This window comes from Silene latifolia, chromosome 2 (genome assembly GCF_048544455.1).
Source record: "Silene latifolia isolate original U9 population chromosome 2, ASM4854445v1, whole genome shotgun sequence".
In the NCBI taxonomy this organism is placed as follows: domain Eukaryota; kingdom Viridiplantae; phylum Streptophyta; class Magnoliopsida; order Caryophyllales; family Caryophyllaceae; genus Silene; species Silene latifolia.
In genome coordinates, this window is record NC_133527.1 from 126,788,959 (window position 1) to 126,809,176 (window position 20,218).

General features: G+C 38.9%; 1 non-coding gene across 1 annotated transcript; it reads right to left on the minus strand.

Moving 5' to 3' along the window:
* Window positions 1-19,811: 19,811 nt before the first annotated feature.
* On the minus strand, window positions 19,812-19,918 carry LOC141645079 (small nucleolar RNA R71). Its single transcript, XR_012544672.1, has one exon. It is a non-coding gene; the product is annotated as a small nucleolar RNA R71 (small nucleolar RNA).
* Between the last annotated feature and the right edge of the window lie 300 nt (window positions 19,919-20,218).

Sequence of the window (20,218 nt, forward strand, 5' to 3'; positions counted from 1 at the left end):
AGAAAATGGACACGGAGTTTCTTGTCCTCTGTTTACTCGGTACGAAACGTCACTCGAGTGTACTCACGTTGAATTGGAACATGTTGTTTGTTTTAAATCAATTCTCAAAATCAATTCTCGTTGTTAACGGGAAATGGTAAAAGGAAGAATATATGATAGTTGGAAATCGTGCTTTTATTTAAATAAATAAGAGGTTAGCATAGATTCGATGAATACATGTGACTCATGGGGACAGCCCCCAGTTTGTCACTTAGGAATAAAAGGTCAGACACTGGGATAGATATGAGAAAGCCTAAGACTCGGACTCGGACTCAGACTCAATCGTAGATACGAACTCCTGATCATGACTTTCCTCCTCGAAGGTCTCTTTCGCAGCATTCGGCGGCTTGAATGTCTGGTCTTGAGCATTGACCCACTTAAGCACTTCACTCTCGTTGTTGGGAATGATATGAGGACAATAGTGGATGAGGCTTTCATCTCCTTGCAGAAAGAGATGTTCATTAGGGTTGTTTTCATTACTTGGTTGGCATAGGGATGAAGCTATCAATTTATGGTTGTCAATCATATTTTGAATAACATGTTTCAGTTTGAAGCATGTTTCAGTATCATGACTTTTTCCTTGATGATTTTAGCAAAAGGCACTGCTGTCCCAAAAACGGGTTTTCCTGCTTTCAGACGGGCCCAGAATGGGCCCGATTGGTTGTAGCTTCCCTTCAGTCATGAGCTTTTGAAGAGCTGCGGCATAGGTTGTGTTGAGGTTGGTGAATGTCCTTTGAGAACGTTTAACCTTGCTGTTTGGCTTGAGACATCCAGGAGGATTGTCTTGACTGAGAGGTGCGACTATGATTTTGCCAGCTTCAATCATATCTTGAATGGCATGCTTGAGTTTGAAGCAGGCTTCGGTGTCATGGCCCTTGCCTTGATGATATTGGCAATAGGCATTACCATCCCAGGATCGGGCTCTTTTGTGTTCGGGTTTGTCCGGAGTCGGACCAATGGGCTGTAGCATTCCTTCTGAAGTAAGTATCTCTAGAGCGGTGCCATATGTTATTCCAAGATCTGTGAATACCCTTTGATGTTTTCCCATGGTTCCAAAATTGGTGTTTTTGGGGATGTTTTTTTGAGTTTTATTTTTATTTTTGTCAATCCTGGGTGGAAGCAGGATTTGGTCGTTGTTAATGGGAAGTTTTTGGGATGTTGCTTGGCTTTTTGAAGGGGGTTTTGGTGATGTGATTTCATGTTCTTTATTGGTGGGTTCATGGATGTGGCAACCGTCGGACAATTCCTCATTTTCAACAGTTCTTGGTTGGTGAACGGAGGGTTGGTTTCCTTGATGGTCAGGTTCATTTTCGGTACTACCGCACCTCTTCTCCAAATTAGCTACCAAAGTGTTCAAATCATCGATAGCTACTTGAAGCTTTGAGAATATGTTGTTGATAGAGACGGAGAGCATCGTTATAATGCTTTGTATGCCATCTTCGTCAATTGCATGAATTTTCTCATCCTCAGGAAGGATGAGATGAGAGCAATCCAAGGAAAGTTCCTGACTGTGTCCAATAGGGTTTTCTGGAGGGTTGTTTTTGTTGTTTGTTGAGGGAGGTAATGGTAATCCACCCTTTTCGATCATATCAAGGATGACACCTTTCAGGGGGAGACACCTTTCAGTATCGGGTCCGCGACCTTGGTGATATTGACAAAACTGTTTTCTGTCCCATCTTTGACCTCGCTTGCTTGGTAAAGGGTCTGGAGTTGGACCAATTGGTTTGAGCTTTCCTTTGGACATTAGCCTTTCCAAGGCTGTGGTATAAGGCATACCCAAATCAGGGAAGGACCTACGAGGTCGTCTGGTTTTGGTTTGGTTGTTGGCTAGTAGCCGACTTTCAAGAAGCTTAATCCTTTGCTCAATATCAGAAGAGGTAAAATTCCCGGTTATCATTTTGTCCTCAACCTAGGAGAGACGAGTGCTCAAGTTTTTCACGGTGGCTAGGAGTCGAAGGACCATGTTGTTGGTTTCGGCGGAAGTCATGGCGGATGCAGATTGATCGGCTTCTTGAGTTTCTGGTTAGCGATTGATGGCACCCAAGGGATTCCTAATTAACATAACGGTAGGCATTATAACTTGTCTTGGTAAGGTATTGCACAAACAAAGGCAAGTGCGACACATATGTACAAAAGGCAGTTTTGTCGTGAAGACGCGACGGTGTGACTAGGTTATGAGTTCATTAAAGATCGTGAATGACCTCTTGTGTTTGAACTCTTGGTGCATGACTTGAATTTAGACTCGAGTGTCGACTTTGGCATAGTGATGCCTAGACAGACGACTTCTGACTTAGTTTGGAGGTTTGTTGCTGGCGTGACGCCATTGGACAAGACATGTACACAAACTTGACCTTTGACCCGTAATGTAGGGGAAAGACGGGTTTAATACCCGAGAGGTTTTGACTCTGCTAATGCCATTGAAGATGTCTCGACAATTAGGCGACACGACCTGGACCAGAAGATAGGTAATAACTTTGGCGGAGATTCGACATTATCTAGACGACTTGACTTGTAATCGACTGGACTCTAAACGACTCAAGGCTGAATCAGAAAGGTGGATTGAAGTTTTCGAAAATAGAAATTTTCAAAAAGATTCATTTGTCGTTCTATGGACGGCTTCCGAAGAGTAATGATCTTTTAGAAGGTCGGCCAGTTGAAAGGGTCGTCTTAGGTTTGTTTTCAAAAGACAGTTTAAGTTGAGATTGCGACGGCTCTGAAAACAATATATTGTTTTCGAAGACGGTTTTTGAAATTCCGAATCATGGATTTGAAAATCGAGAATTGAAGAATTTGGAATCGTCATCACAATGGCATGAAAACGGTTAAATTTGTTTTCAAATAATTTGAAATTAGGTTCAAAATTTGAAAACGGTTAAATCTGTTTTCAAAGATTTGATTTTGAATTGAAATTTGAAAACAGTTAAATTTTGTTTTCAAATGGTTTGAAGTTGGATTTGAAACCTGAAAACGGTTAAATTGGTTTTCAAAGATTTGATTTTGAATTGAAATTTGAAAACGGTTAAATTTATTTTCAAATAGTTTGAAATTGGATTTGAAATTTGAAAACGGTTAAATATGTTTTCAATGGTTTGATTTTGGATTTCAAATCTGAAAACGGTTAAGTTGGTTTTCAAAGTCTTGATTTTGAATTGAAATTTGAAAACGGTTAAATTTGTTTTCAAATAGTTTGAAATTGGATTTGAAATTTGAAAACGGTTAAATTTGTTTTCAATGGTTTGATTTTGAATTGAAATTTGAAAAAGTTTAAATTTGTTTTCAAAGATTTGATATTGGGTTTGAATTCAAATTTGAAAATGGTTAAATTTGTTTTCAAAGATTTGAAATTGGGTTTGAATTCAAATTTGAAAATGGTTAAATTTGTTTTCAAAGATTTGAAATTGAAAATTATGAGGGTTGAATTCGTCATTACGACGGATTAAGAAACCGTTTTAACCTTTGAAAGAAGGTATGTAAATCGAAAAGTGTGAGAATTGTAATCGTCATTACGACGGCTTAGAAAAGCCAAATTTGATTTCGAAAACGAGATTTGAAATTTGGAAAGTTGCATGGGTGGAAATCGTCTTTACGACGGTTTGAAAAACTTTTTTGTTTGAAAATTGATTTCGAATTTTAAAAATTCTAGGGTAGAATTCGTCATTACGACGGCGTAAAAGGGTGCTTTGAGAATGCAATGGTCGGCGACAGACCGAGGTTTGAAATGGCCATTATGATGGCATGAAAAGGTGCATTTGAATTGGTTATAAAAACCGGGTTTCGAAATTGGCCATTATGACGGCATAAAAAGGTGTGTAACGGTTGGCCGAAGACCGAGGTTTGAAACGGCCATTATAACGGCATAAAAAGGTGTTTTGAAACGGTTGTAGAAAACCGGTTTTGAAAGTCGTCATTACGACGGCCTAGAAAGGCGTGTTGTTTGAAATGCAACGATCGGCGAAAAACCTAGGTTTGAAATGGCCATTGTAACGGCGCAAAAAGTGTTTTTGAAACGGTTGTAGGAAACCGGTTTTGAAAATCGTCATTATGACGGCCTAAAAAGGCGTGCAACGGTCGGCAAAAGACCGAGGTTTGAAATGGCCATTATAACGGCGCAAGAAGGTGTTTTTGAAATGACACGGAAGGACTTATGATCATATAACACATAAGCACTCGCAATTTCATTATAGTATGCCTAATGCTGACACGGGTTTTGGCTTAAAAGGGTAGGTTACACACCAAGCAATCAAACCCGATTTTCGAGAGGGATACCAATCCAAACAAAATGTGTAAGGAGGGTGCCCTAGCCTTGTACTCGAAGGTGATGAAGGCTCTTTGACGAAACAGAAATGTGTAACGTCAACGGTATGCTTGACTCAATCGGGATTCGAAACGCGAGGATGAGAAAACTCACGCCGACGAGATGAGCCAATTGGTCGAAAAGGGTTAGGTTGTGGGTCCGGACAAGGAACCTGACTTATGACCGTAATATCAATTAATGCACTTTAACCACGACCTCGTTCGAGTTTCATCTCTAAGGATCACAAAGACACAAGTGTCCTAGTTTTCCCCAGTGGAGTCGCCAATCTGTGGACATGGGCCACAAGCCGGTCTGTGGATTTGGGCCACCTACCAATCTGCGGTCACGGGCCACCTGCATGCCACGCCAATCTGTGGACATGCTTTCGACCGAATCGTTTTAGATCGGTCGGTTTCGTCTCGGTAAAGGTCTCGAAACGATGTTTGAGATGTTCGGAGTCGCCACCAAGCATTTGTGGGATGCTTGGAACCCGTCCGAATCCACTTTATACCTAGGTCAACCGAGGCAAAAAGCGGTGTTTGACATAGGTACTAAAGATAAGGAATCGTCCCCTTTTAGCATTCTATGCCTAAAATGACTCTCGTACGCCCTGGATAAGGCCATCCACTATCCAAAGGTTCTGAGTAAGGGGTGAGGGTACGTATTGGGAAGCCCTTTAATTGGACACCCAATCCCGCCCGCGTTAGTGGCCTCTACTGATCGATCGTGGTTGTTTAAGTGCAAGAGTTGATAAATGGTTTAAATGCATGAATGCACATCCACTAGTTTAAACCTAACATGTGAGAGCTTTCTATGTCGGTTGATTTAATCCAAGTATCAAGTATAAGATGTCAAGTTGGATTTAGATTGATTTGCATGTGAAAATGGAAATTAAACATCCATTTACCAAATTCGGGTCATGATGCTTAACACGATCCATTATTCGAAAAAGGGTGTCAAATGACAAAGTATAAAAACATAAACTTGTCAATCTGATCCGTCACATATTCGGGTTAACCGTAATCGGGATCGTCCTAGACAAATGCTAAAACGAAACAGAATAGTGCTAGGCAGCCCCATTAGGGCGCGAGCCTGTTGGCGAGGGAAGGGGCTCTGCCCTGGTTTTAAAATATGAAAACAGACGACCTCTTGGGGCGCGAGTCGGATGACGACCCAAGGGGCGTCTCCTGGTTGTTAAAAAGGTTGTTTAAAACCATTTTTTGTGATTAATAATTTGAAAGTATGATTTGCATTACTCGGAATAATTACTATTATGTTAGTAATATTCGTTGTCGGATTTGCAAGTTTGAAAAACATATTAAAATGTGTAAAAGGAAAATGTTTGATTTGAACTAATTATGTTAAGTTCAATTATTTGTAATTAGTCAAGTTTGTCATCGTACTCGGATTAAACCGACATGGTATAAAGAACCAAGGATGATTATGAATTATGACTAATATGTTTGAAAATGTAAATAAATGAGAAAGATGCTAAGTAAAATAAAAGGGTGTTAAAATACCCTTTAATTTGTAATTAACCAATAATATCATCGAGTCACGGAATAAACCGTCATGGTATAAAGAACCAAGGATGATTTTTGTAATAGTCTTATCATAAAAATGAATTAAAATGGTAAATAAAAAAAAAGAATTTCCTTTAATGTAATTAACCAAATAGTATCACCGAGTCACGGATTAACCGTCATGGTATATGGAATCAAGGGTGATTATAATTTATGGTTAAAAAGTTTGTCATAAAAATGATTTGAAACATTTGAAATGGTAAAACCGATTGAAAATAAGGAATGAAATAAAGAGGAAAGACGAGAACAAACACGTTTGAGTCTGACCCGAGAACCCACAAGAGGCGCGAGCCTCTTTGCATAGCAAAGGGCTTCTGTCTCGGGCCAAAACTCGGTTTTGGCTCGTCTAACCTATGTTTGAATCGTGTCATGCATTGTTCATGCATGTAAACTCATAAAAACAGTAAAGGCATGAAATAAATGAGATATTTACACCCTCAAACTTACGTGTATTGATACTTGTGACGTAGACGACTTTAGAGACGGTTTTCTCGTTGTGACTACTTGCGATCAAAGAAGTTTAAAAGAGTGCCTTAAAAAAAGATTTTGTTTTGAAAATGAGTTGAAAATATGTTGTTGAAAAACATTTTGATTAATGTTGAGTTGGTCGAATGGGTCGGTCGAATGCACGGTGACGGTACCAAACAAAATGTGTAAGGCTTGTGTTTACGATCGGTTGGTCGTAAATACGTGTCGATTTTGTGACTTAGGAAGTCGAGTCTAGATGTTTAAGAGAGAGGTGAGGGAGTGGACACTCGCGTGAGGATTGTAGTGTGTGATGGTGGGTATTTATAGAGAAATGTGGGGTGGTACGTCGGTTGAGCTTGCTTAGAGGCTAAGCAGACACCCTAAAGAGGCGCGAGCTACCTTGTGATACAAATGGGTGTATTGTCCTTTTCAATTTGGACGTGGCCTTTGCTCTACCCCTTGTTTGGTTGGTTTGATTTGTGGTATTGAAATGAGATATCGTGTAAAAATATGGGCATCTAATAAGATGATTTTGGGTGTTACTTGAGGTAGATATTTTGTGTGCTTGACTCGGGTTTGACCCGTGTGAGTCGGGATTTGAATTTCGAGTCGATTTTTGGCTCGGTGTCGGTTTTGACTCTAATTAGGGTCATTTTAATGGAAATGACATTATAAAGATATTCATGGCATTATTTTCGACATTCGAGATTTGGTTTGACTTGGGTTGGCTCAGGTTGACTCGAGTTGCGGGTTTCTGAGTCGGTTTTGGGTCCGAAGACAGTTTTGACTCTAGTTAGGGTCATTTTAATGGAAATAACATGATAAAGACATTCATGGAATTATTTTTGACATTTGGGATTTGGGTTGACTCTGGTTGACTCAGGTTGACTCGAGCTGCGGGTTTCTGAGTCGGTTTTGGGTCCGAAGACGGTTATAACTCTAAATAGTGTTATTTTAATGCAAATGAAGTTAGAAAACCATTTTTGAAATCATTTTTCATATTCGAGTAGTGCATTAAACCGTCTCATGTATAGCCAATCCACGCACGCATATCAAAAACACGTTATAGTTCGATCATCATCGGGTGGTTTTTGGAAGGTGCAGATACTGGGTATCTACAAGTTTATACACATGTTTTTGACAAATGCGACAATAATTTTTTTTATTCATACTATGTTAAGTAAATAGTCTGATGATGTATCACTTTTATATACACTTTTATAACTCCTTTCATGTTGTTTTTGATACTGTTTTCGTGCCTACTATGTCATTTATATGTCTTTATTAGTGAAATGTCGATACTGCCGCTACTTTATGTTTTAATACAGAAATGACGCATTACGAGGTGAATCGAGTAAAGATGAGCATTGCGGTTATGGCATAGCAGAATACACGAGGCGTGGCACGAAAAACGAGGAGACTTGAAGATAAGAAGAGAAGATTAGACGAAGATAAGCTGGATGGCTGGTTCCTCGATCGAGTATATATGGGCTCAATCGAGTAACGTGTCCTCGATCGAGTATGTCAAGGCTCAATCGAGGATCTTTATAGCTGGTACTTTTCCTTATTTTCCTAAAACACGTCTTATTTGTACTATATATTCTAAACTCGTACGAATTATTAGGTTACGCTTTTTATAACTTTCAAACCGCAAAATACTCTTAGTTTTAGTTGGCTTGCATACTTTGGGATCTACAATCTTTCCTCATTAATTGTTAAGGTATTTAATCGTTCTTCATTAATTATTATTCAAGTTTATGCTTTTAATTCATTGTTATTATTTTATGTCTTCAATCATGCTTACATCTACCTTTATTATTGTTAATCAATTTAATATGAGTAGCTAAACCATTCATCTAGGATAAAGAGGATCTAGGTTGATTAGAAGAGAGGTTATTAATTGATTGTTAGTAATATCGTATAAACTATCGTTTGATTATTGTTCTTATTCTAGTTATATGATTTAAGGCATGAGTCTATAATTAGTGTAGCGAATTAATATTTTCACCGACTGAGTTAGAATTAATATAGGCTGCGATAATCAGATAGATTGTGTTTAATTATAGCGATTGCATGTTAGACTTAATCTAAATGGCATAATAAAATTAATCAGTCTTGTGACCTTAGATAGTTTGATTGACCTAATAATTGATTAAGATACACCATGTGACACCCCGCGATAAAGCGGAAAATATAACTAATAAATTAAAGCGGAAATTTATGAGATTTTAAAAACTTTTAAATTACTAGTTAAAGATTAACACGCGGGTGCCAAAAAGAAATGTAATAAATACAACAATAGACAAACTTAGGTTATTACAACCCAAGTCTAGAAAGCGGGAAAAAGATATCCCACGAATAAACACATAAAGGGTTTCTAAACTAGCAAACTAAGGTCCAAGGTTTAGTTCTCGCTAGCCCACACGTCTTCTCCACGTAAGCGTCTTCACAACCTGTCATTCATGTAAACATGAACGCCACAGTCAGTGGAGAGTAACTCAAAGTTCTCCCAGCCACAATATGTCGAAGCGAACATAACAAAGAACTAAAATAGGTAAGTCATGTAAGACACTTACAAAAGATATGAATATCAAGTTTATAATTAAACGTGGCAATTAAATGAGATAGAACAAGATAGATCAACATTAGCATAATAAAGAATCAACTATTCATGTGAGATGATACTGTCGTTTTGTACCAAAAATAAATACCTAAGTTACTACTAACAGAAGTCAGCGGTAAGTAGGGTCGATCTCCACAGGGAGGCTAAGTTGCTATCTATCTGTTTAATTTGGTCTGTCAGGGTGTCACAGAAATGGGGGTTGAATTGATTGTGAACTAACTAAACTATTGAAACTAGAGGCAAAAGAAGGGAATAAAGGAGATTAAAAATAAGAGAAAGGAAGTATGCTAGGAGTCGGTCTACCGTGGCAGCTATCAGATCTTATACTATCGGGAATACTAAGGCGATTAGACTATTGATAAGAAGAGCTATGGTCGTCACCTTTCGGTCCTTAAACCGCCCTAGAGCGTAAACAGCTTAACTTTCGCCCTCACTGCAATACCCTACCCTTCCAATCTTTCGATCTAGGTCGGGGTTAACTAAATTTATGGTCTCCTGCATGCATTCATTCGACCGGATAACAATTAAATTGCCTAATACAATTCCTATCGCAAGACTAATCTATATAAGTCAATTAAAACATCGCTACCACGGCTTCCCTAATCCTAACATACCAGGGGAATTAGCTATGCATAGTTAAGGGAGAACAAGAAATAAAGAAAGAACAAATAATAAACATTAAATTAAATTAAAGAGAGAAAAGGGAAGAAAGGATTACTGAAATAAATGATCCGGAAATGAAAGAACAAAAGTAACAGTAGCAGTGACCGAAGAAAAGGTAATTAGAGAGGTGAAGAGGGAGAGCTGAGTAACGTCCTCCTCTTAGATTTATTTTATAGCCTAAAAAAATAAACCTAATCTAAGCTTAACGTAAATTGAGGCCCAATAGCTTGTAATTGCTCGATCGAACAGTTAAGTCACTCGATCGAACAGTTCCTGCGTCTGTTTACTCGATCGACCAAAAGATAAGGCTCGATCGAACAGTTGGCCACTCGATCGTACAGTTCCTGCGTCTGTTTACTCGATCGACCAAAAGAGACTGCTCGATCGAGTGGTTCCTGGTTCCAGCTCGTGTTGGTCTTGTAATTTGGTCTTTGACTTGGCCTTTTAGCTCGAAATAGCTTCACGCATCCCAAGACAAAGAATATTTCCCGCTCCAAATTATCTCTTCCTCCAAATGCATGCAAAACGGACGGTAAACGACTTGATTTCACTACTTTATGGCTCATTCCTGCAAATAAGACAAGAACTTCCAAAGTATGCAATTCGGGGCATATTCGTAGCAAATAACTACTAAAATAGCATAAAGATGCGTGCAAGAATAGACTAAAAAGACTATATAAAATGCACGTATCAAATCTCCCCAAACCAAACCTTTACTCGTCCCCGAGTAAACTAAATGCAACTAAAGTAACGGAAAAAGATAACTCAGAGCTAGCTTAACTTGTCTACTTGAACCAATTTAATGCAACAAAGATTAATAGTTTAAGCTAAGCAACAATACGCAAACGCAATTATGAGTGCTCGTAATTATAGCCAACCTATCGACCTTGCAAGACCCACAAAATCGGACTCTCTCGTGGTCACTCTTCTCTCATTAAGCAAAGGGTGAATATTTATATGTAAAAGAGAGAAGAAAGGACAGTCACTCACCTAACTGCGACCTACATAGCATGCATGCAACAAAAATGAAAGACAATTCAAGTACTAATGCACATACTCCAACCAATAATGTCCGTCACACAAATGAGGGCTTACAAATAATTTGGGAACAAAGTGAGGTTCGGTGAGAAAGGGCAAAACATGTTATGGAAATGTGGAGGTAAAAGCGTCAAGCTAGTTCCTAACAGGACCATATAAGACCGTCCCAATCTCAACTGACTGAAAAATAAACACAAATGCCCTTCATTGGCACAAAACTCACCATCCAAATACACTATGTCCTCAAAAATATATGAATAAAACGGAGGAGGGAGACCGTCACAAGATAAAGATAAGCATATACAGTCTCGAAATACAACCAGTTCAAAAATTTGATAATTTTGCTTCTCTGGTTTTCACGTGAATCACCATGTCTTTTTTTTTTCATTTTTTTTTTCTTTTCTTTTATTCACGTATCATCTTTTTTCTCTTTTTTCAATTCTTTTTTTTTTCTCTTTCTTTCCTCCTTCCTTTATTTTCCAACAACTCCATACAAAAGAGATACGGCCAAACTGCGGACGAAAACTCATACCACAAAAGAACATACTAACTAGCTTGACTAGGCAGGCTTAGTTTGGGATGTAGCTAATGGGTCAAAAGGCAAATTTGGCTAATGTGGAGCTAAATGGGTGAAAAACATAAGGAAAGGGAAATTTGCAAGGCCCTCCCTGCATGTGACACCAACCACGAACCCGAATATGTGCATTTTGACGAGAAATTGAATGTCATAAATGTGCAAAAGAGACGAACATGCTATGCAAGGAGTACTACTCAAAATTCCTAATGAACTGGTCATGAATGTCACCAGTTATGGGCTCTAAATCTCAGAATTTTTAAGTAGTTTGCCAATTTATAGGTCAAGTCTAAACAGTCAGCTTATATTTGAACAGAAATTCGTAGATTATGCGTATGACAAAGCTAAAAACTATCAACGAAAGTGAAAGGCTCAAGTAAATTGACAAGTTATAGTGCATTATCATCATGGAAATCTACCGTTCCGACTCAACCTACATGCTAAAATAAACGTGAATATTTTTTGAAAAATTGAAAATTTTCAATTTTTATGAGATTTTTGATTTTTATGAAAATAAACAACAATGCATACTGAAATTAAACGTGATAACAGAAATGCAATAAAAACAAGATGCAGACACAGATATGGATGCATAACCTCCCCAAACCAAACTGTACAATGCCCCCATTATACCAAAACATGGAAAGGAAAATGCAAACTAAAGGAGGAAGAGAGTAAAAGCGGAAAACTTACAAGACGTCATAAAGAGGGGACCTCCCCAAACCGACCATGAACATGAGAGGTCAAAGAAAGTCAAACAGTAGCTCTATAGACGGAAAACAGCAGCTGGGAGTCAAAACTACTCGATCGAGCACTTGGAACAGCTCGATCGAGTGAACTGGCAATAGGAAAGATTCGATCGAGCAGAAAACCGGTCGATCGAGTAAACGTGCAGTTGCTTTTGGTCGATCGAGGACAATTATCACTCGATCGAGTGAAAGCTGCCCCAAAAAGTGCTCGATCAAGCAATAAACTACTCGATCGAGTACTGTGTCCTGCAAAACACGCATTCCAAAGCTAGAAAAGCATAAAGAGTTCGTAAAACAGCGTTTAAAGTTCAACAATAAGCTAAAGAGAAATAAATAGTTCAACAAAAGTTCAATAAAACAGTCCGGGCTGCCTCCCGGGGAGCGCTGGTTTATGAGGTCCCGCACGACCTTTTTCTAGATCATCCAAAAGCACAAATCATCGGCCTACTACTAGGCCTCGACTCGTCTGCGGTAGCTTCAAAGAATCGTCAAGCGGACATCCGGTCTCCACAACTTGCAATGTAAGAACAAAGACTTCCCACAAAGATCCGGTCCCAATCTATCACCTCATCACGCAGCTTTTTTCTAGACGGCGTAGCTTTATCAACACCTCCTCCTGGGTCGTCTATCCAGGCAGTTCCCGACTTCATGCTAAGAGCACCCATCTCGCCTCCCGGGTCTTTGAACTTGTCAAGACCTCTAAAAAGAGAAACAAAGCAATGTTCCTCCAATTCGCTCCCAGAATGGGGCAGAGGTGTTACAACAACAGCGACAATATGTGACTCAGAAGGACTATCAGACGGTATATCAAAGGACTCTTCATGAGGGACATCCTCACATGGCGTGATGTGCATGGGTTCCCTAGGGTCATCAGACTTAGTAAAAACCAAGTCCTCCCCCGACCACGAAAGGTAAGTGTCCCAACCCCGACATCGATAATTGCGCCAGCAGTGCACAAAAATGGTCTTCCCAAAATAACGGAAATGTTACGGTCCTCGGGTATATTTAAGACAATAAAATCTACGGGAATAAAGAAATTCCCGATCCTAACAGGTACATCATGTAAAGCTCCTTTGACCCGAACATAAGAATGGTCAGCTAGCTGAACAGTCGTCCTAGCGAGCGTAAACTTAGTCAAACCCAAATTCAAGGCAAGAGATAAAGGTAAAACGCTAATACTAGCTCCTAGGTCACATAAAGCATTGTCAATTGACAGGGTCCCTATTGAACATGGTATAGAAAAACGACCTGGGTCAGACAATTTGAGAGGGGTCCCATTTCGAAGAAGTGCGCTGCACTCTTCAGTCATAGAAACATTCATTACCGTCTTAACATCACTAATATCCCTCTTAGACCAATTAATTTGACCAATAAATTCAGAATACGAGGGTACCTGGGCAATCATCGCTTTGTAGTGATCAGCGACATTGAGATCTCGGATACGGTCCAGGAATGCACGGTGTGGTAGCAATTGTTGTGGATAAGGAACTTGAACAGAATAGGAGTTGACTATATGTTCCTTTTTATCGTCATTAGAAATAGGCATTATTGACGTATCGTCTTGTCCATAGCAAGGCAATTCGATCGAGGTATCACAAGACTCAATCGAGAGCTTTCTTCACTCATATTGCTCGATCGAACAAAGATCGTTCGATCCAGATCTTGTTCTTCAGCCGTGCTCGATCGAACAGACTTTGTAACTCGTTTGATCCAGGTTCTCCTTCCCAAGAGTGATCGATCGAATCGATTCGAGTCATTCGATCGTGGTGATCCCTTCCAGCTTCGTTCGATCGAGTGATGGGATGAAGAAGTTCACTCGATCGAGTTGATTTTTCACTCGATCGAGTGTCTGCATTGCACGCAGCAAGTATTAATTCCACAGACTCGTCTAAATCATCCTCTGGGGTATCTTCATGAAACGGAATGGTGTCGGTGTTGATAGCATACACCGTCTCACATTGCTCTTGCTCGGTAATTAATTGATCACACCGAGCCTCTAGCTTCTTCATACGGCTATCAAATTCCGCACTAGAATTATGACACTGTAGTGCAAGTGCATTTATTGTTGACTTCAGTTCTTCCACCTCATCATTCCTAGCAGGTGAAGGGGTTGGTTGCGGTGGAGACAAATAACAAGGTCATTGATAGCCTTGTTGCGAAAACGAATTGTGGTCGAAGAGCGACATCATAGTAATTACCACAACCCCAAGAATCTTTCCTCTCCCAATTGGCAGATTTTTCAGTTTGAGCTTCAAACTGATCAATAAGTCGGGAGACGGACGTCATCTTGGCAAAAGGGTCGAAGGTACTCAAGCCTTCCCTTCGATAATCTCTTCCTAAAATCTGTCTAATAGACCTGTAAGACCTATCAAAACAGCACTAAAGAAAAAGATAAGAACGACCTCAAGGTACTCAGTCTTCCCTTGAGGTGAAAAACAGACAAAAATAAAATAGATAAAAGCGTCGCCTCCCCGGCAACGGCGCCAAAATTTGATACTGTCGTTTTGTACCAAAAATAAATACCTAAGTTACTACTAACAGAAGTCAGCGGTAAGTAGGGTCGATCTCCACAGGGAGGCTAAGTTGCTATCTATCTGTTTAATTCGGTCTGTCAGGGTGTCATAGAAATGGGGGTTGAATTGATTGTGAACTAACTAAACTACTGAAACTAGAGGCAAGAGAAGGGAATAAAGGAGATTAAAAATAAGAGAAAGGAAGTATGCTAGGAGTCGGTCTACCGTGGCAGCTATCAGATCTTATACTATCGGGAATACTAAAGCGATTAGACTATTGATAAGAAGAGCTATGGTCGTCACCTTTCGGTCCTTAAACCGCCCTAGAGCGTAAACAGCTTAACTTTCGCCCTCACTGCAATACCCTATTGTAATTAAGCAAGCCTTCCCTTCCAATATTTCGATCTAGGTCGTGGTTAACTAAATTTATGGTCTCCTGCATGCATTCATTCGACCGGATAACAATTAAATTGCCTAATACAATTCCTATCGCAAGACTAATCTATATAAGTCAATTAAAACATCGCTACCACGGCTTCCCTAATCCTAACATACCAGGGGAATTAGCTATGCATAGTTAAGGGAGAACAAGAAATAAAGAAAGAACAAATAATAAACATTAAATTAAATTAAAGAGAGAAAAGGGAAGAAAGGATTACTGAAATAAATGATCCGGAAATGAAAGAACAAAAGTAACAGTAGCAGTGACCGAAGAAAAGGTAATTAGAGAGGTGAAGAGGGAGAGCTGAGTAACGTCCTCCTCTTAGATTTATTTTATAGCCTAAAAAAATAAACCTAATCTAAGCTTAACGTAAATTGAGGCCCAATAGCTTGTAATTGCTCGATCGAACAGTTAAGTCACTCGATCGAACAGTTCCTGCGTCTGTTTACTCGATCGACCAAAAGATAAGGCTCGATCGAACAGTTGGCCACTCGATCGAACAGTTCCTGCGTCTGTTTACTCGATCGACCAAAAGAGACTGCTCGATCGAGTGGTTCCTGGTTCCAGCTCGTGTTGCTCTTGTAATTTGGTCTTTGACTTGGCCTTTTAGCTCCCGAAATAGCTTCACGCATCCCAAGACAGCAATATTTCCCGCTCCAAATTATCTCTTCCTCCAAATGCATGCAAAACGGACGGTAAATGACTTGATTTTACTACTTTATGGCTCATTCCTGCAAATAAGACAAGAACTTCCAAAGTATGCAATTCGGGGCATATTCGTAGCAAATAACTACTAAAATAGCATAAAGATGCGTGCAAGAATAGACTAAAAAGACTATATAAAATGCACGTATCATGAGACAATTAAATAATATAAAAGACAAGAATACGGTCATTTATACAAAAGCACACATTTCAAGGAAATACAACATAGGTGTGAGATTAGAATCCGAATCATGTGAAGCAGTCAAGTAAGGGATCAAATAGAAACTGTAGCCGTTACTTTTAAAACCTCTTAACAAACAAGCACATAGAACGGGATTATTAATGTCACACTCATACTTATGGCTTGCATCTCACAATAAGTACGGATGGGAACATCAATCCCGACGACCTTATCGCAACTAGAGGGCCCATGGCTCACCCCTAGTATCCGATAGGACCGTGACTCAGGGACGGGATGATTAATGTCACATTTATACTTATGGCCTGCATCACCATAAGTACGGATGGGAACATCACTCTCGTCGTTCATACCGCAACTAGAGGGCCTCTGGCTCACCCCTAGTATCCGGTAGAACCAAGACTAACAACACAAGGCATAAAAGATAGATACCAATATCTATAACCAAGTAAGACATTTACTACTCATATAAGACATCCAACTCTCGGCAGGACGGCCAACGAGAGAGGTGTCGAAAGGGTATAGTAACCAACTCTCGGCAGTGCGGCCAACGAGAGCGGCGTAAATAAAATAAGATATCCAACTCTCGGCAGTGCGGCCAACGAGAGAGGTATCGAAAGAGTATGGTAACCAACTCTCGGCAGTGCGGCCAACGAGAGAGGTTTCGAAAGAGTATAATAACCAACCCTCGGCAGAACGGCCAACGAGAGAGGTGTAAATTAGTCAAGCAAGAAGGCATAGCATTATGACATTTTCACAAGAATACGACTCATCAATTAATCAAGTGGAATAAATCGCTCGTATTTGAAATACGATAAATAAATGAGAATAAATGAATTAAGGCTCATATAATAGATAAATGAAGATATTTCATATAGTTACGACATGAATAAATAATAAGTTCCATATTTATTATTCCATTGAGAAATATGTAAATAAACGGAAAATAAGGAATTTAAGATACATAAAACATGTGACGGAATTCAATTTAATTAAACCCGAACAAAAATATTTCACGGATAAAAATTAACCCAACCAAGACAGAATATAAGGAATAACAGTAGGAGCATTAGAACTCGTTTCAAGGCCACAGCCCACAAGTCTCCAATCATTAACGCACTAATTTTATCTATGATCTCTTTAATGGTTCTTCTTAAGTAAATTTTCTATGTCTCATTGGGCTAATTTGCAACTGTCCAAAAGGATTGTTGGCTGAGTCAATTAATAGTATTTTATGAAATTGTATTCTTTTTGGTGGTATATATCTTACATGATTCAACCATAATTTCTAGATTTGCAACCCAGCTGCAAGTCGACCTCATTCTCACAATTCATCCTAACAAATCCATAATCAGTTAACTCAAACTCCATCTCAATCGTTCAGATAGTAGATTTCACAAAGTAACAATGACAGTTAATTAGATCAAGATAATGCTCAAACAAAGAACAAGTAATTAAAATTGCAACATTTTATACCCCGAAGATTCAACCACCTAAGGCAACCAAAACGAGTTTGATTACACCGCAAAAAGTATGGCATTGTGAAATTGGACAACAATCTAATCCAACAGCAAAACAAAACACAAGCCATATACTATAACCAATCATATCAACAAATGATACTCCCCTTTGTTCCATCCCAAAACGACACCAATGAACCAGAAAGTCAACTGAACACCATATAAAAAGAACCGAATAACACTATAACGACATCACCCTAAGATTTAAACAATTTCATAGCAATATTTGCAGCCCTCATTTTCACGGCTTTCACCTCTACTTTTGAGACCGTCTTAAGATGAAATTTTAAGCACTGAAATAATAGTATCCATCCAGTTAAATTACCCAACATAACTACCCACTTCACTAAGAATCTAAAGGTACCAACTTTTCTCAAAATGGATAAGTAAAACTCAAATGAAACCGTCTCAAAAACCGCACCACATTCACGATCCAAACAGAGAACGAAACCTCCCATATTAATCCCCTTTAACGCATAAAAACAACCCATTTCCAACATCAATGCGAGACGGAAGTTACCATACAAATGAGGAAGAAGCAAAGAACCACACTTTATCATTTAAGAGCATATAAAACAATACATAAGACGGAAATTTCGACATTTGTCGAGTAACCTATCATCGTTACCTTAAACGCTCCTTATTCTTCGAATAAACGGTCCCCAAAGCTTGAGTCTTCCACTGGGTCTTCGAAAACTTCAACAAGGAGCAAGAAAACGAATAAATTGAGGCAAAAATCGATACTTTTATAAGATGGCGAAATTCGAAACCATTACAAAAACGAGACTTTCTTACCTTGAAAGATCAAGGAGGAAATAAGGAGAAGAATGGTACAAAAATTAAGAGGATCGGTGAAGGAATGAGCATGAAATCTGGGTTTTTAGGTTGTCGAAAATGGAGTTCTATGGCTCTGCTAGATTTTTGTTAGTTGGCTGCAGTATTGTTTTGTTTTTTTGACAGGGAATTCGAAAAAAAGGAAGGAAGAAGGAAAGGGAATACTGGTTGGGAAAGTTAGGATTGGTCCATTGGTCCAATCGTGAGGGTGAGTGAGTGTAATAAAATAATAGAAGTAGGTAGTGTGTTGTCCATTTTCGGTTGGTTCGAAATTAGCTTAGATACAAAATTGAAATGTGACGGTCTACAGCTAGACGGAAAAATGTCTCGAGTTTATATTAACTTGAGACGGAACTAATATTATTACTGTCACTATTATTATCTGACCAAAAATACGTATACATATATTCTTATATAAATTATGTCTTAAAATAAATTTAATAATACGTATTTTTATGTAAATGAGATTACTTTTCTAAAAATTGTGTTTGACATAAAATTAATTAAATTGAATAATTCCAAAAATATAAAATAAAGTAATCAAACGGTTTAATAAATTTTAAATGTCGAAATGGGAAATTTGCGGGTGTTACACACCCCGTATAATTGACCTAGTGAACCGGCATCCTAGACTTCTTAATACTATTGTTATTCATCTTTATTTCACTTGCTATTAGTTGTTAGAAAACAAAACAAACAAAACCCCCAAGAAATCGGTTACTTTAAGACGATCTAAATATTAGCAAACTGAATATTACCGCCTTCCTATGGATTCGATACCTTTCTTGCCACTAGCAATTTTGTTAGTACTGAGATAGGATTACTTTGATTTAGGTGATACGACTTTAGCCTTATCAAATTTGGCGCCGTTGCCGGGGAGGCAACAATTTTCTTGTTTGTTTTTGTTTATTTTGTCTTTTTGTCTCAGGGAACCTAGTTCCTTGAGACCGTTCTCACACTTTTCTTGTTAGTTTTGTGTATGCCCAGGTCAACTAAGTCCGACATTCTTCCAATAGATCCCGAGCCAGAGAAGACTTTTCGCTACAGACGAAAGTTTCAGAAAGAAGTGGGTCAAGTAGAATACTTGAGTATACTTGACGTTAAGACGGAGCATTCTATTACTTCAGAAAATCCGTTCTTTGAAGAGGACACTATTTCTGATCTTGATATTCCAGTTCCTGAGATTACCATCATGCCTACTTTAGCAAGACATTCCGAGCCTACTTTGGCTTCCATCCCTAAAGGATCCAAGCTCCCTACCACAGATGATGAAACTTTTTAAATCCGTCCATCTTACATCAATTTGGTGGAACGAAACTTATTTGGAGGGGGAGCTACTGAAGACCCTGCAAAACATATGAAGAAATTCGTCACTTATTGTTGTTCCATCCCTTTAACTGCTGGGGTGACACAAGATCAAGTGAAGCATGTGCTCTTTCCTTTTTCTCTAAAAGATGGTGTTGCGGAGTGGTTGCGAGATTTGGATATGGAGGATCAGGGAGTTACTGACTGGAATACTCTAGCTCTTGCTTTCTATAAGAGGTACTTTCCACCACAGAAGACTAATGCATTAAGGAATCAGATTACCAGCTTCAAACAAACAGCTACTGAAGATTTGAATGAAGCATGGGTTCGCTTCAAAAGATTAGTCCGTTCGGTTCCCCATCATGGTTTTCAAAAGTGGTTTCTTTGCAACCAGTTTTACAACGGGTTGTATGATGATCATTGTGCTTTGCTAGATTCTTCAGCTAATGGGAGGTTCCAGGACAACACTAATGATGATACCGCGTGGAAGATAATTTATTATATTTCTACCCATACTACTAAGTATGGAAATCCTAGGGGAAGTACTCGTGGAAGTGGTGGAGATAGCGGTATTGCGGTGCAGTTAGAGGCTCTTTCTGCCCAAATCGCTGAGATGAAAACTACCCAATCTTTGGGTCATAAGGAGGTAGTCCATGCTATAATAAGTCA